Source organism: Arachis ipaensis, chromosome B1 (genome assembly GCF_059453495.1).
Source record: "Arachis ipaensis isolate K30076 ecotype BB chromosome B1, ASM5945349v1, whole genome shotgun sequence".
Lineage (NCBI taxonomy): Eukaryota > Viridiplantae > Streptophyta > Magnoliopsida > Fabales > Fabaceae > Arachis > Arachis ipaensis.
Genome location: NC_142436.1, coordinates 57,675,923 through 57,692,233, shown reverse-complemented (window position 1 = coordinate 57,692,233; position 16,311 = coordinate 57,675,923).

The window sequence follows — 16,311 nt, the reverse complement described above, 5'->3', positions numbered from 1 at the left end:
ACGTTAACGCCACTGACGTCGGGTTTTCTACCAGTAAAGAAATTCATAGAAACGGTTGCGTTGTAGATATAGTTTCTAAACCGGCAAAAATCCCTTCGTACAAACGTGTGGGGTGTCACAAGTAACAAGTCCCTTTAAAAATTGTTAACCGATTATTCGAACCTCGGGTCGTCTTCTCAAGGAACTGCGAGGAAGTATGTTCTTATTATTGGTTATAAGGGTTGTAATCGGGGTTTAGAAGGTGAGAAGCAAGCAATTTAAATGACGAGTGAATTAAATGGCAATTAAAGATAAATAATAACTGTAAAACAACTTTTAGCAAGGTAGAGAAACTAGAGGTCCAACATAGTTATCTTTCTTAACAATAATGAAAGTTGAATCTAAACTCTACTTGGTCAACCTTTACCAGAGCAAAGGAAAGTCGAGGGACTAATTAAGTTGACCTTTGAATCCTAATTATTTCCTAAGAGAAGGTTGGGATTATTTAAGTTCAGCTCAATTAGCAAGATAACGATTATCAATTATGTTGAGTTTAATAACTGTGAGTTACTAAATTCTTAACCAGAACTAAAAGGAAAGAAAAAGTAAAATTGCTGGAATAATAATAAAAATATCCTTGGATCGAAAGCAATGATAACTTAAGTCAAAGAGAACAATCATGAACTGAAAATACCTCAAATATCATTAATTCAAATTACTGTCTGTAACACGGAAGAATTCTTAGATCAAATTATAATAATCAATTCAAATGTTGTAATAAATAAATAGAAGTAAAAACTAAAAGAACATTAAACCTGGATCTAGAGTTACTCTTAAAACAAGAAGAAATCCTAAATCCTAAAAGAGAGAGAGAAGATCTCCCTCTCAACTAAATCTAAATCATTGAAAGGTGAAAATATGCGAGCTCCCTTTGAATGGAAGCATTCCCACACTTTATAACCTCTGGTCTATGCTGTCTGTACTTGGATCTGGGCCAAAAAGGGCTTCAGAATTCGCTGGGGGCATATTCTGTAATTTCTGATGCGTGGCCTCTGTCACGCGTCCGCGTGGGTCACGCGGTCGCGTCATTTGGAGCTTTTTCTTTCCACGCGGTCGCGTCAGTCATGCGACCGCGTCATGTGCGCTCTACTCAAGGCGCGCGGTCGCGTCAGTCATGCGGCCGCGTCGCTGCTGATTCGTGCTTGGCACGCGATCGTGTCATCCATGCGATCGCGTGAACACCAGTTTCTTTAAAGCTCTGTTTTGCTTCCTCCTTTCATTCTAGCATGTTTCCTTTTTCATCCTTTAAGTCGTTCAGCCTTAGAAAATCTGAAACTACTCAACACACTAATCACGGCATCGAATGGAAATAAAGGTAATTAAAATAATTAATTTTTAAAGCTTAGGAAACATGTTTTTCATTATATGACATAATAAGGAAGGGAAAGTAAAACTATGCAATTAATGTGAATAAGTAGGTGAAGAGTTGAATAAATCACTCTAATTAAGCACAAAAGAACTCATGAAATATGGGTTTATCAACCTCCCCACACTTAAACACTAGCATGTCCTCATGCTAAATCCAAGGTAAATAATTAAGGTTAAAGTGATGGAATGTTATGAAATGCAACCTATGCTAAATGCATCTACCTAATGAGTCATGCAATTCTAGTTCATCCACTCATATATAAAGCTTACATGTAGCTAAGTTAATTCACATTTTCAAGGAGTTGTGTGTATATATATAGCCAACCCTTAAATAATAAAGTACCTTAGCAATTGAGATGGGAAAGAAAGCATTGTACAAACTTGCAAAACAATTGGTAAATTTTAAGCACAGATATATGTTGATGAGTTATTGAACCCTCACTGGATTTTGTGTTTTCTCTCTAGTCACTCAGTGTTTATTGGGTTTATTCACTCTATTTTTCTTTTTATTCTTAGTTTCTACAGCTTTGTTTCTCATCCAACCAATCAACAATTATAGAACATAGTCATACCAAAAAGTCATGATGTCTTAATTAAGGTTGTAATGGGGCCAAGGTAAGGGTAAGGATTTATGTATAGGGTTAAGTGAGCTAATAAGTGAATCCTTAATTAGACTAAGATCTCACCTAGCATACATATCTAGCAAAATAAAATTTCTTTACCTAATTTCCCATAATTTTCCACTTATTGTTACATGCTCATGTTTTACTTTTTATTTTTATTCCATGTGCATTGTTTTCATTGGGGAATTTCTTCTTCTTTTTTTTTTTAATGCACATGATAATTGAATCATTTAGATTTTCTCATGAGCATGCTTCCCAAATTTTATTTTATTCCCTTTTGCTTTTCTACCTTTTTGTTTCTATTACCCATGTTCCCAAAAGGCTTCCCACATTTTACTCTATTCATAATTTGTCTATCTTAAGCTAACCAAAGATTCACTTGGGATTTTATTTTGTTTTTCTGCTTAAGGCTAGTAATTTGGCTAAATAGAATAAAGGGGTTTTAAAAGGCTCAAGGGGGCTAACAAGGGTGATGTAAAAGGTAGGCTAATTTGGGGTAAGTGAGCTAAAATCAAATGATGGCCTCAATCATTCTCTTAGTATGTATCTTATTCTATATTCTATAATTGGACATATAGATTAAAGCAAAGTAAAGAACATCAGAATAAAAAGAAATGTGACACACAGAAGTGAAATTATGGTTTGAATGCAACCATACAATTTAAGCTCAAGACTCACAGGCTGTGTGTTCTCTAACTCAAGCATCATATATCATTCATATATTGTATGCAGGTTTAGTTAAAAATTCCCATTATTCTCTTGAAAAAAATTATTTAGGGTAGCTTTTAAAGTTTTAATGTTCCTCCTTGATGAAATGTTGTCAACTAACATGTAATGCTATATATACAAGGTGTGGGTTATTTTGATTCTGTTAAAGTTCCTAGTTTACTTCCTTTTTATATTTTTCTATTTAAACTATACTATCTTATGCTAAAAAGGGTAAACTATACTAATTAATCCACTAATAAATCAGAATTGCAAACTAAACTAAATAACTAAAATGAACTAAATAACTAAGATATGAACTAAAGATGCAAAATGCAGAAAATAGAGTAAAATACACAAGTAGCAATGTATAAGTACTCAGAAAATAACAATAAAAGAAAAATACAGAAAAATGTCCAAAATAAAAGAAAAAGTATGTAGTGGTTCACCAAAATAAACACCAGAAATGGCGACCTCCCCACACTTAAAATGAAACATCGTCCTCGATGCTCAATCAAGCCTGGTGTGAAGGAGTGTCATCACTGGTAGGGATGGCAGCTGGGGTCTCTGTGGCGGTGGTGGGCTGGGGGTCTGGCTGCTGTGGAGGTGGGACGGACTGGAGCGGGATCTCCGGATCTGCAGCCTCTATCTGGGGCATAACCTCCTAATGCGTGGCAGCATGCTCTGTGGCTGCCTGCTGATGAGTCTCCGCCTGGGAATGAGGCTCCTCCTCGTGCTCATCCTCCTCCTCGTGCTCATCCTCTGATGGCTCTGAAGGGGTGTCGGGCTCTGAGGAGATGTCGGCGCCCTGTCTGATCATTAGCTTTAGATGGAAATAGCGTCGCCTGCTGCGGCGCTCTAATCTCTCATACCGGCGCCTGTTACAGCACTCCATTTGATCAAGCTGGTGGAATAGACGGTGCACGATGCGATAGACTAGCTCAGAGGCGGGTGGCGGTGCAGTGGTGGCAGCAGGGGCAGCTGGGGCAGCTGGGGCAGCTGTGGATGAAGAGGGTCCAGCAGACGGAGGGGCTGTCTCATCAGAAGCAGTGACAGGTGGTGGTCTGTAGCCCAAAGCAAGGAAGTTCCTACTGTGCGGGATGATCTTCCTGCAGTCCGCTGTGGGTGGTCTCTCATCGGCATCCTCCCAAGGCACACCAGCCTGACGGCCTAGCCGTGTAACCAGGTAAGGAAAGGGGAGGGTGCCTCGGAGGTGGGCCATGGCCATATAATGCCGGATAAAACGAGGCAGATAAATGTCCTTACCCTCCAGCACACACCAAAGGAGGGTGATCATGGTAGCCGGGATCTCCATCTCGTGAGTACTCAGCATCACAAAGTTACTCAAGATCTGACGCCAAAGCCGAGCCTGATCGTTCAAGTACACTTTCTTGATCCCTCTAGGCATAGTGGTGTTCTGACCCATCTCCCAAGGAACAGCAGGGTCGAGAGCTATTCTTTCCTTCACAGCATCCCAGTCAAACTGCATCTGGCCCATGTCCTCCTCAGCCCGTGCAAAACCATCTGGCTGATCGGACTTGGCTGGGAGCTGGAGAATGGTCTCTATGGCTTCCTCTATGACCAGAATTTGCTTTCCCCTCAGGTTCACTGCATCAAGGGTAGTAAGGTAGTAGTTGCAATAGAATTCCCTGACCCTAGATGCATTGACCTCTGTCAGTGGTCTCTCCAGAAAGAACTAGCCCCTTTGCTTGATTTGCTCAGTAGTGTACTGCTGGAGGGCTTCTGGAATCTTCAAGGTACGTTCCAGGTATAGATTTTTGGAGTTTGCAAAAGCTGGGTACTTCAGTTCACAGTACCGGTTTGTAAATTTTATAGGATCATTTGCAGGAAGCAGCTGGTTAGCTTTCTCCTGCGGTGTGAAGTTTTTCTCCCGCCATGATGAATCGTGCATTAGAGCAATGATGGACTGGGAGGAATCTCCTCTCTTGCGCTTGCCAGTGGCCTTGCCTTTACCTTTCCTCTGTGAGGCATACATCCTGAAAAACAGAAAACCAGAAAATGGATAAAACAGGAAAGTAAATAGGCAATTTAAACAAAGAAAACTCAAAGCGCTAAGAGAGAAATAAAATAAGGAAAATGAGTAATAGAAAGTGAGTGAATGAATGTTAAATGGAAAGAAAAATCAATATGCCATAGTGAGAAGGTTATAGGAAAGTGAAAATAATCAGAAAAGAGATTAAAAGGGTTAGTATGGTTAGGATTTTAAAAAGAAATTAATAAATTAAAATTAGTGAGTTAGGAAGGTAAGTGGCCTAGAAAAATTCCATATAACAAGGATTCACAGGTAAGCATGGAGGTACTCACAATCGAACAAGCAGTTTATGAACCAGGAAATCAAAAAAATAAGAAGGTCTGCCCTAGCATTCATGTAGTGGTTTGGGTAAAGCAGAGCAAAATAGAATTCAGGAATGCCAAACCAAAACGTGAATGAAAACAAAATTAAAAAAAAAAATTTGGGCAGCATTCTGGCTAAAATTGGATTGTCCTGGAAAATAAACAGCAATTTAATCAGTTCAAATGAATAAAAAAAATCAAGTTGCATGTACATAGATATAAAATAAACATAAAAACTCAATGTAAACAGCAGCAACATACAAGAAAGCAGCATATGAATCATGATTATAGCAGCAACAGATTTGCACATAGGATAAAACAGAAGTAAGAACAGTGCAAGTAAACAGACTTAGATCCACTAACCACAGCCTAAGCTACCTAACAACCTAAAAATCCACTACAACATGCAAGTCTAACTATCCTAATTATGAACATAAACGGAATAAAAAATACAGAAAAGTGACGAACAGATAAGAAAAAAAATGGTTGCGTGTTGCGGAACCTGGTAAGCGGAAGGGGTGGAACAGGGAAGAAGGTGGTTGCGGCGGCGTCCGGCGCGGTGGTGGCGGCGGAGGGGGCAGTGGCGGCGAGGATTTGGGTTAGTGATAGAGGAAGGGAGGGGGGGCTTGCGGGTGGGTGGCGGAGGGGTGTGCGGCTGGGGTGCCGGCGGTGGGGGGGCGGTGGTCGCGGAGGCAGTGGCGGAGAGGGGAGGGGAGAGGAGGAAGGGAGGAGAAGGGAGGGGAGGGGGTTAGGGCGCGGCGTATGGGGTGGCGGCGGCGTTGGGGTGGTGGTGTGGCGGCTGGGGTGCCGGCGGTGGGGGAGAAGGAGAAGAAGAGAGAAGGAGAAGAGGGTTGGGGGTGAAAGGGGAGGGCTGTGCGACTGATAGGGTTCGCGGGCTGGGGGGGTTATATTTTCGAATCCACACGGCCGCGTGGGGCACGCGATCGCGTGGCTGGGACTAGAATGGGAGTGACGCGATCGCGTGGAGTGCGCGATTGCATGAGAGGGGGAAAGAAGGTTGACGCGATCGCTTGGGTCGCGCGATCGCGTCGCTGGAATTCGTGCTAAACGCACGACTCCAGCGCCGTTTCAGCGCAACTCTCTGTCTCCTTTTCGGGTGATGTGCAATCCATGCGACGCGATCACGTTGCTTACGCGGTCGCGTGGGATTGATATTGTACATGTGACGCGATCGCATGGGGCATGCGATCGCGTGGGCCAATTTGTGCGAAACGCACAAGGGCCGCACGATTCCAGCCCAACTTTATGTTCGTTGGATCATTACGCCGATATATATATCACGCGGCCGCGTGGGTCACGCGGTCGCATGGGTGGTGTCTTTCGCGATATGACGCGATCGCATGGGGCATGCGGTCACGCCATGCAACCACTTTTTTTTTTTAACTGAAAAGTGCAGAATGCAATGACTATCATGGATGCTTATGCATGATTCCAGGTTTAATAAATTAAAAAGAAAAAGGGAAAATGAAAGCAATTAACAAGAAATAAATTGAAAAAGAAGCGACCATACCATGGTGGGTTCTCTCCCACCTAGCACTTTTAGTTAAAGTCCTTAAGTTGGATATTGGAAGAGTATCCTGTTATGGTGGCTTGTGTTTAAATTCGTCCAAAAATCTCCACCAGTGCTTGGAATGCCAATGCCTCCGGGGTCCCAAACTAGGCATGTAAAGCTCCTGCGCAGCTTTAAACAGATATCCAGCCTCCCGGGATGACGAATGTCAGAACATAATCCATGATCCCAAGCTATGTTTTTTGATCCGCCTCCGTTTTGATTTGTAAGTTTCCATTCGGGCGGGTTAAAAAGTAGAATCTCACCGTGGTGACCAAACGTCCTCCGTGATCCATGCAATTGAGCACGATACCAATCTGTGTACTTCGAGGTGAAGCATGGAACTTTATTGAACCGGGTGCACCAGCTCTGAATACGAGCCATTTCCCTCTTACTCTTAAAGCCGCAGAGAGCTCTAAGTTGGCCATCTGTTTCAAGCAAACCATATTCAAGTGAATAAGTAAAATTATAAGTTAAGGATTGTACCCACTTGAAGCTTGTATTGGGTGGTAACGGCCTTGGGATAGGTGTTTTTGGTGGTTCTGCAAGTTCCGTTTCCTTGTGCTCTTCTGTGAATTCTTCCACTTCCTTGCAAAGATCTTCAATTGTATCTGTATCCTGGTCAAAGTCTTCTATGTCTTCCTCATCACTCGAGTCATAGATTGGAGGTTGAGAGAAATCTACCTCCGCATCATCTTCATATTCACTTGGGGAAGATTCTTCGATCTCAGAGAATTCACTTGCGGACGCAAGTTCATCACTAGGAGCACTAGACTTGTGACTATCATCATCAAGGAAATTTGCTTCTTGGATTATTCCGTCTGATTCTTCGTAACCGACTTGCCCTGGAGATTGTACGGTATCCTCCTTAGCATAAACTGTGGCATCTTGGACGGAGTTTTCCTCAATTCTGGATTCCCAAGGAAGTTCAGCATCGCCTAGATCTTCAACCAACTCTTCTTCTTGAACAATGACAGCTTCTTCCACTTGTTCTAGTACGAATTCATTCTCTGTCTTGTCCACTGGAGTCTCTAGTATTTCTTTCATGCTACGCTCTTCATCAGGCTGTCCACATGGGGCTGTGGTTGGTCCTTGTATATTTTAGTGCCTAGTGACCCATTGAATTAGCGCTTGCTCCAATTGTTGAATGGTTGTTTGAAATTTAATCATTGTTTCTTGCAGGCGATCCTTTGCTTCGCGGTTTGCCAGACTTGGACATGATACAAAGGAAAGTGGTGATGATTGGGAACGATTGGTTTGGTATTGGGGTAAGGAAGGATCATATGATGGCGAATGGTGAAGAGAAGCTTGTGAGTGTGGTGGTTCGAGGTTATGTTGAAAGGATGGTTCATATGCACGGGGTGAGGCTTGTTGGTAGTTACAAGGTTGTCCACCATGTCTTTCAGCTGGGTATGCACGGTAGAATGGTCTTTGTCCAGGATTTCTCGGAGGGTGTTGCTGCCAAAAGGGTTGATTAGATCCTCTTGGTTCCATCCATCCTTGATTGATCTGACCTTGATGCACATTCCTGCTGTTACTTCTATTTCCTTTAACAATATTAGAACCAAACTCAAAGCGAGAGGGGTGAGAGTTCATAGTAGCAAATAAAGATAAAAAGGGAAAACAACAATAATTAAACAAGCAAAAGAAAAATATTTACAATAACCAATAATAAGGCACATGTTAGCAGTTCCCCGGCAACGGCGCCATTTTGACGTTGGGTTTTCTACTAGTAAAGAAATTCATAGAAACGGTTGTGTTGCAAATATAGTTTCTAAACCGGAAAAAATCCCTTCGTACAAACGTGTTGGGTGTCACAAGTAACAAACCCCTTTAAAAATTGTTAACCGAGTATTCGAACTTCGGGTCGTCTTCTCAAGGAACTGCGAGGAAGTATGTTCTTATTATTGGTTATAAGGGTTGTAATCGGGGTTTAGAAGGTGAGAAGCAAGCAATTTAAATGACGAGTGAATTAAATGGCAATTAAAGATAAATAATAACTGTAAAGCAACTTTTAGCAAGGTAGAGAAATTAGAGGTCCAACATAGTTATCTCTCTCAACAATAATGAAAGTTGAATCTAAACTCCACTTGGTCAACCTTTACCAGAGCAAAGGAAAGTCAAGGGACTAATTAAGTTGACCTTTGAATCCTAATTATTTCCTAAGAGAAGGTTGGGCTTATTTAAGTTCAGCTCAATTAGCAAGATAACGATTATCAATTATGTTGAGTTTAATAACTGTTGAGTTACTAAATTCTTAACCAGAACTAAAAGGAAAGAAAAAGTAAAATTGCTGGAATAATAATAAAAATATCCTTGGATGGAAAGTAATGATAACTTAAGTCAAAGAGAATAATCATGAACTGAAAATACCTCAAATATCATTAATTCAAATAACTGTCTGTAACACGGAAGAATTCTTAGATCAAGTTATAATAATCAATTCAAATGTTGGAATAAATAAATAGAAGTAAAAACTAAAAGAACATTAAACCTGGATCCAGAGTTACTCTTAAAACAAGAAGAAATCCTAAATCCTAAAAGAGAGAGAGAAGATCTCCCTCTCAACTAAATCTAAATCATTGAAAGGTGAAAATATGCGAGCTCCCTTTGAATGGAAGCATTCCCACACTTTATAACTTCTGGTCTATGCTGTCTGTACTTGGATCTGGGCCAAAAAGGGCTTCAGAATTCGCTGGGGGCGTATTCTGTAATTTCTGATGCGTGGCCTCTGTCACGCGTCCGCATGGTCACGCGGTCGCGTCAATTGGAGCTTTTCCTTTCCACGCGGTCGCGTCAGTCATGCGGCCGCGTCGCTGCTGATTCGTGCTTGGCACGCGATCGTGTCATCCATGCGATCGCGTGAACACCAGTTTCTTTAAAGCTCCGTTTTGCTTCCTCCTTCCATTTTAGCATGTTTCCTTTTTCATCCTTTAAGTCGTTCAGCTTTAGAAAATATGAAACTACTCAACACACTAATCACGGCATCGAATGGAAATAAAGGTAATTAAAATAATTAATTTTTAAAGCTTAGGAAACATGTTTTTCATTATATGACATAATAAGGAAGGGAAAGTAAAACTATGCAATTAATGTGAATAAGTAGGTGAAGAGTTGAATAAATCACTCTAATTAAGCACAAAAGAACTCATGAAATATGGGTTTATCAGCCACTAACGTTAGCAAAAGGCAAGAAGACCCACGTTAGCGACCCCGTTAGCTTCACTAACGTGGGCACTAACGTGGAAGAAAAGAGAAGCCCCAACGTTAGTGAGAAAGTTAATAGCATTAACTTTGAAGAAGAAAAGGAAAACGCCAACGTTAGTGGAAAAGGTGAGTGCCACTAACGTTTGCGAAGGCTAGAAGACTCACGTTAGCTTCCACGTTAGTTACATTAACGTGGGAACTAACGTGGAAGGAAAGGGAAACGCCAACGTTAGTGGAAAAGGTGAGTGACACTAACGTTTGCGAAGCAAAGGAAGACCCATGTTAATGGCCACGTTAGTGTAGTTAACGTGGACATTAACGTAGCCAAAAATCTCACCCGGCAGCCTGACCATGCCTTCTTCAAACAAGAATAACTTGAGCCACAAAGCTCCAAATGAGGTGATTTCAATGGCATTGAAAAGTAGGATTCCAGAGCTTTCTAAGTATATATGGCACTACATGGTGGACACTAAATTTGAAGGAGAAAACCTGCCCCAAAAGTGCAAAGATGAACATGGTATCAACCTGTAGTAAGGCCAGCTGACCTCTTCACCTTCCAAGAAGTATAACTCGAGTTGTAGAGCTCCAAATGATGCGCTTCCAAAGGAGTTGGAAAGTAGACATCCAGGACTTTCCAACAATATATAATAGTATGGGGTGGACATTAAGTTTGAGCTTCAGAAACTGGCAATATTCATCCCCTGATCGCTAATGTTATTGTGACTCACGTTTTCCAGTAACGCTAGCGACTATGCCAGCGACCTTGTCCACTTCAAAGGAGCATAACTTGAGTTACAGAGGTCCAATTGAGGTGATTCTAGTTGTGTTAGAAAGCTGACATTCAGAGTTGTCCAACGATATATAATACTCTATAGTGGGCATGAAATTGGAGCACAAACCAGAGGTATCTTTTAAGCCCCAAAACACCAACTGGGTAGCAAGTGTGACGTTAGCCACACTAACTTTAGCACTAACGCCACACTTGTAGCGTTAGTATGGCTAACGGCAGCAATAACACTAAGTTATCTTGGACCTTAATTTGATTCACTTCTCTCTCAAGTCTACTTCAAAGCTCAAGCAAGCAATCCCACAAGTGTCAACCAATCAAGGCCACAAGAAGCATCTAGAATAGAAATTTTCATTTCATTGTAATTTGCTTTTAATTTCATTTTGTAATTTAGGAGAGCCTATATAAAGGCCTTAGTTTTTACATTCAAGGGATATACTAGAATGGAGAATTAAAGGAAGGGGGAGAGAGTGAAGACCAATTCGAACTTCTGTGAATTGGCACACTCCAAGGGGAGTGGGTCTTCGGACCCCTCCCCTCCTACACTCTTCTTCCTTTTCTCTTATTTTCTTCCTTAGGAGTAGTTTAATTTTCTTTGTACTTTTCATTTATGAATTTTGAAGTTTCAATTTTAGTTTTAATCTTCATCTTTACTTTTCTGCACTTTCTTTCTTTTCTATTTTGGTAGAGCAATGATCAACTAACTCTTTTCATTGGGTTAGGGAGCTCTATTGTAATTTGATGGATCAATAATAGTTTTCATTACTCTTCTTCTTTCTTTTCTCTTGATTTTACTAGAAAGCTTTCAATCTTCATCTAATTGGGTAGTTATCTTGGAAAAGAAGCTATTCATACTTGGATCTCTTCTAAACCTTGGAAGAGGAATGAAGAGATCATGCTAGAAATGCTTTCTCATGTTGGACCAAATTGGGGTTTGGATGGTGTTCATACCCTGGGTCGAGCTACCCGACCCGGGATGATTGGCGATAAAGCGACCGACCTCTTCAGGTCAGACTACCCGACCTCTTCTAAAGAGCTCGGCCAAATCGACAGGAAAGCCCAATAAAGGGCCCAAATAGAGGAACACGACCCAAATCCAAAGGCAATCCCATCCTATAGAGATAAAGGCGGTTCCCTTGAAGATAAGCTGACTTCATCCAAAACAGGATAAGATAAGATAAGATAACTAACTTATCTTATCAGAAAGGTCAGCCCGCACTACTATAAATACATTGGAGCACCCAGGTATAACTCATACTCTGATTCTACTAAAAACCTGTCTAATACCCATGCTAACTTAAGCATCGGAGTCTCTTAAATACCCCCCACCCTCCGGTGACCCAGGATCAGCAGTGCAGCCAGTCCAACAAGTCGGACACGACAGCTCCGGCCACTACCCACCAGCCGGACACGTCATCTCCGACCAGTACAGAAGATCTCGTCCGAGATCGATCTACAGTTTCAGGTAACCCTCGGAACATTGGCGCTGTTGCCGGGGACCTGGAAGTCATCCCATCACCATGGCGGACAACCATAACAACGACCACGATTCAGGTCTGGAAGAGAGAACACCGCACAAGAATGCGGATGTCACGCTACAAGATACTCTGGAAACCAATAAAGACAAAGACTCGCCAAATTCAGGGGCAATAGAAGCGCTCCTAGATCGCCTAAAACAACTGGAAAAAGAAACTCAACAACAACGGGAAATCGGAAGGGATCTACAAAGAGAGGTGCGGCGACGTCGGGAGTTAGAAGAAAAACTATAGCAATTAGAAGCCGATCTCAAATCAAAAGCCCCTCGGGCCAATCTCAAAGAAAATTCACGCAAAGAGCAAGACCCGTTCACCAGGGAAATCATGAAAACCAAAATTTCAAAAGACTTCAAACTCTCGGATATGACCCTGTATGATGGCACCACGGATCCCAACCACCACCTCAGTAACTTCAGAAGCAGAATGTACCTCCCCGACGCCCCAGATGCTGTTCGCTGCAAAGCCTTTCCAACAACTCTCACAAAGACAGCCATTCGATGGTTCGACAACCTACCCCCAAAGTCCATCTCAAGCTTTGATGACCTAGCTAAAAAATTCCTAGCCAGATTCTCCATTCAGAAAGATAAAGCGAAGCACGCCCTCAGTTTACTAGGAATCAAACAAGGAGATCGGGAGAGCCTCCGCAACTATATGGAGAGATTCAACAAAACATGCATGGACATACAAAGTTTACCCACAGAGGCCGCCATCATGGGACTCATTAACGGCCTACGAGAAGGACCTTTCAGCCAATCTATATCAAAAAAGTACCCGACCTCCTTGGATGAAGTGCAGGAACGAGCAGAAAAATACATCAACATGGAAGAAAACGCTCGGTTAGGAGAGACCTCAAAATCGGGGGCCTCTTACTGAGATAGAGACAAAGAATCTAAGAGGAAAGAAGATCGACAAGGGGAGAAAATAAAAAAATACCATAATTATACTCCTCTCAGGGCATCCTTGGTCGAGATATACAAAGAAGTCTGCCATACAGAAAAAATCCCCCCAGCACGGCCACTCAAAGGCAAAAAGTGAGGAGGAAACCGGAAGGAATATTGCGAATACCATCGAGTCCGAGGACACTCCACAAACGAATGTTTCGACTTAAAAAATATCATAGAAAAATTGGTGAGAGAAAGAAAGTTAGATCGATTCCTGGCCACCCGAGATGATGATCAAAGAAAGAGACGAAGGGATGAAGATACCGAATGAACAGAACGATCACCTCGGACACCAGAAAGACATGTCCACATGATACATGGCGGATTCACAGCAGGTGGGATCTCCAAATCCTCTCGCAAAAGATATCTCAAAGAAGTATATCTTGTCGAAGGAAAGGAGGAAGCACTCAACATCCCGGCAATAACATTCACTAAAGAGGACGCATCCGGAATCATCACAGGACACGATGATCCCATGGTCATCACCATCATATTAGCAAACGCCAACCTACACCGTACCTTAATAGACCAAGAGAGTTCTGCCGACATCTTATTCAAAACAGCCTTTGATAAACTTGGCTTAGAAGAAAAAGAACTTCAAGCATATCCAAATAGTCTGTTTGGACTAGGAGACACCCCGGTTCGACCACTAGGATACATACCACTACATACAACCTTCGGAAAAGGGAACCAATCCAGGACCCTCAAAATAGACTACATCGTGGTCGACGTAAGTTCAGCTTACAATGCTCTCATTGGTCGGACAACACTCAACCAACTCGGTGCGATAGTCTCGACCCCACACCTATGTATGAAATTCCCAACACCAAAAGGGATAGCCACGATAAAATTAGATAAAAAAATGGCACGTCGCTGTTACAACGAAAGCCTAAACCTCAGAGGCAAAGGAGAAGAGTTCCACACAATCGAGTTGGGTGGAGTTCAACAACGAAAAGAACTTCGTCCCCAGCCAGAGGGTTAGATAGAAAAGATTCAGATCGGGGATACCTTAGAAAAAATAACTAATATCGGCACAATCCTAAAAGAAGATTCAAAGGAATTACTAATACAATTCTTGCGAGATAACGTCGATCTCCTCGCATGGAAAGCTGCAGATATGCCAGGCATAGACCCTAAGCTGATGTGTCATAAGTTGGCGGTCTATCCAGGATCTCGGCCGGTACAGCAGAGATGAAGAAAACTTGGGCCAGAGCGACCCCAGGCTGTGGAAAAACAAGTACAGGCACTACTGGAAGCAGGATTCATAAGAGAAGTCAAATATCCACTATGGCTAGCCAATGTTGTCTTGGTGAAAAAATCAAATGGGAAGTGGCGAATGTGCACCGATTACACCGATCTCAACAAGGCTTGTCCAAAAGATCCTTACCCACTCCCAAATATCGACGCTCTGGTAGACGCTTCCTCTGGATATAAATATCTCTCATTTATAGACGCATACTCGGGATACAACCAGATCCCCATGTATCCACTAGATCAAGAAAAGACCTCGTTCTTAACATCGAAAGCAAACTACTGCTATATTGTGATGCCTTTCGGTCTCAAGAACGCAGGAGCTACTTATCAAAGGCTAATGAATAAAGTCTTCTCGGATCACATCGGAAAGATCATGGAAGTCTACGTGGACGACATGCTAATAAAAACACAAAGTGAAGAGACATTATTGTCCGACCTGGTCCAAGTATTCGACACCATAAGGAAGCATGACATGCGACTCAATCCCGCGAAATGCACCTTTGCAGTAGAAGCAGGCAAATTCTTAGGTTTCATGCTCACACAAAGAGGAATTGAAGCAAATCCAGACAAATGTCAGGCCATACTCAACGTGAAGAGCCCAACCTGTGTCAAAGAAGTACAGCAATTCAACGGAAGATTGGTAGCCCTATCCCGATTCTTAGCAGGAGCTGCGATAAGATCTCTCCCCTTTTATGCTACTTTAAGAAAGGGAAGGCAGTTCGAATGGACGACAGAATGTGAGCAAGCCTTCCAAGACTTTAAAAAGTTCTTAGGACAGCCACCTATCCTCTCCTGACCACGAAAAGGAGAACCACTCATATTATATCTCGCAGTAGGAAGCCAGGCAGTAGCGTCAGCACTAGTCAGAGAAGACGAAAACGGACAACAACCCGTCTACTTCATTAGTAAAGCACTACAGGGATCCGAGCTGAACTATCAGAAAATAGAAAAATTTGCGTATACTCTCATTCTAACATCTAGACGACTCCGCCCTTACTTTCAGGCCCACACCATCAAAGTTCGCACTAACCAGCCCTTGAAAGGAATATTGCAGAAAACAGATTTAGCAGGTAGAATTCTACGATGGGCAGTCGAGCTGTCAGAGTTCGACCTCCAATATGAAGCTCGGACGGCCATTAAGTCACAATATCTGGCCGACTTTATCGCAGAATTCACAAATGCCCTGAAAACCCTCACAGAGTGGAATCTCTATGTGGACGGTTCTTCAAATAAAACTAGAAGCGGCGCAGGAGTGATAATAGAAAGCAACCAGGGAACCCAAGTTGAGCTCTCCCTCAAGTTCGGGTTCTCGGCTTCAAATAACCAGGCAGAATACGAAGCACTGCTAGCTGGTTTGAAGCTGGCTGAAGAGGTTGGAGCTCAGAAACTCAACATCTACAGCGATTCGCAAGTTGTCACATCACAAATAACAGGGAGCTACCAAGCCAAAGATCCCACCATGAAAAGATATTTGGACAAGACCAAGCAACAGCTCGGACAAATCGGGAATATAAGATATACCACATACCCCGAGAACAAAATGCTCGAGCTGACGCACTCTCGAAACTAGCCAGCACCAAACCAGGGGGCAACAATAGAAGCCTCATTCAGGAAATGTTACAGAACCCGTCAATCTCGGAAGAGGAAAAAGTCCTAGCCATAACAAGCCAGGACCAAGGATGGATGACTCCCATAATCAACTACCTCAGAGCAAGAACACTCCCCACAGAAGAAAAAGAGGCAAAGAGGGTAAAAAGGGAGGCACAATACTACACCATTATAAACAACATCCTGTACAAAAGAGGGATCTCAGTACCATTACTGAAATGCGTACCGACCTCCCACACAAAGGAAGTGTTAGAAGAAGTACACGGCGGCATTTGTGGCAATCATCTCGGAGCACGAGCTCTCGCCAAAAAAGTACTCC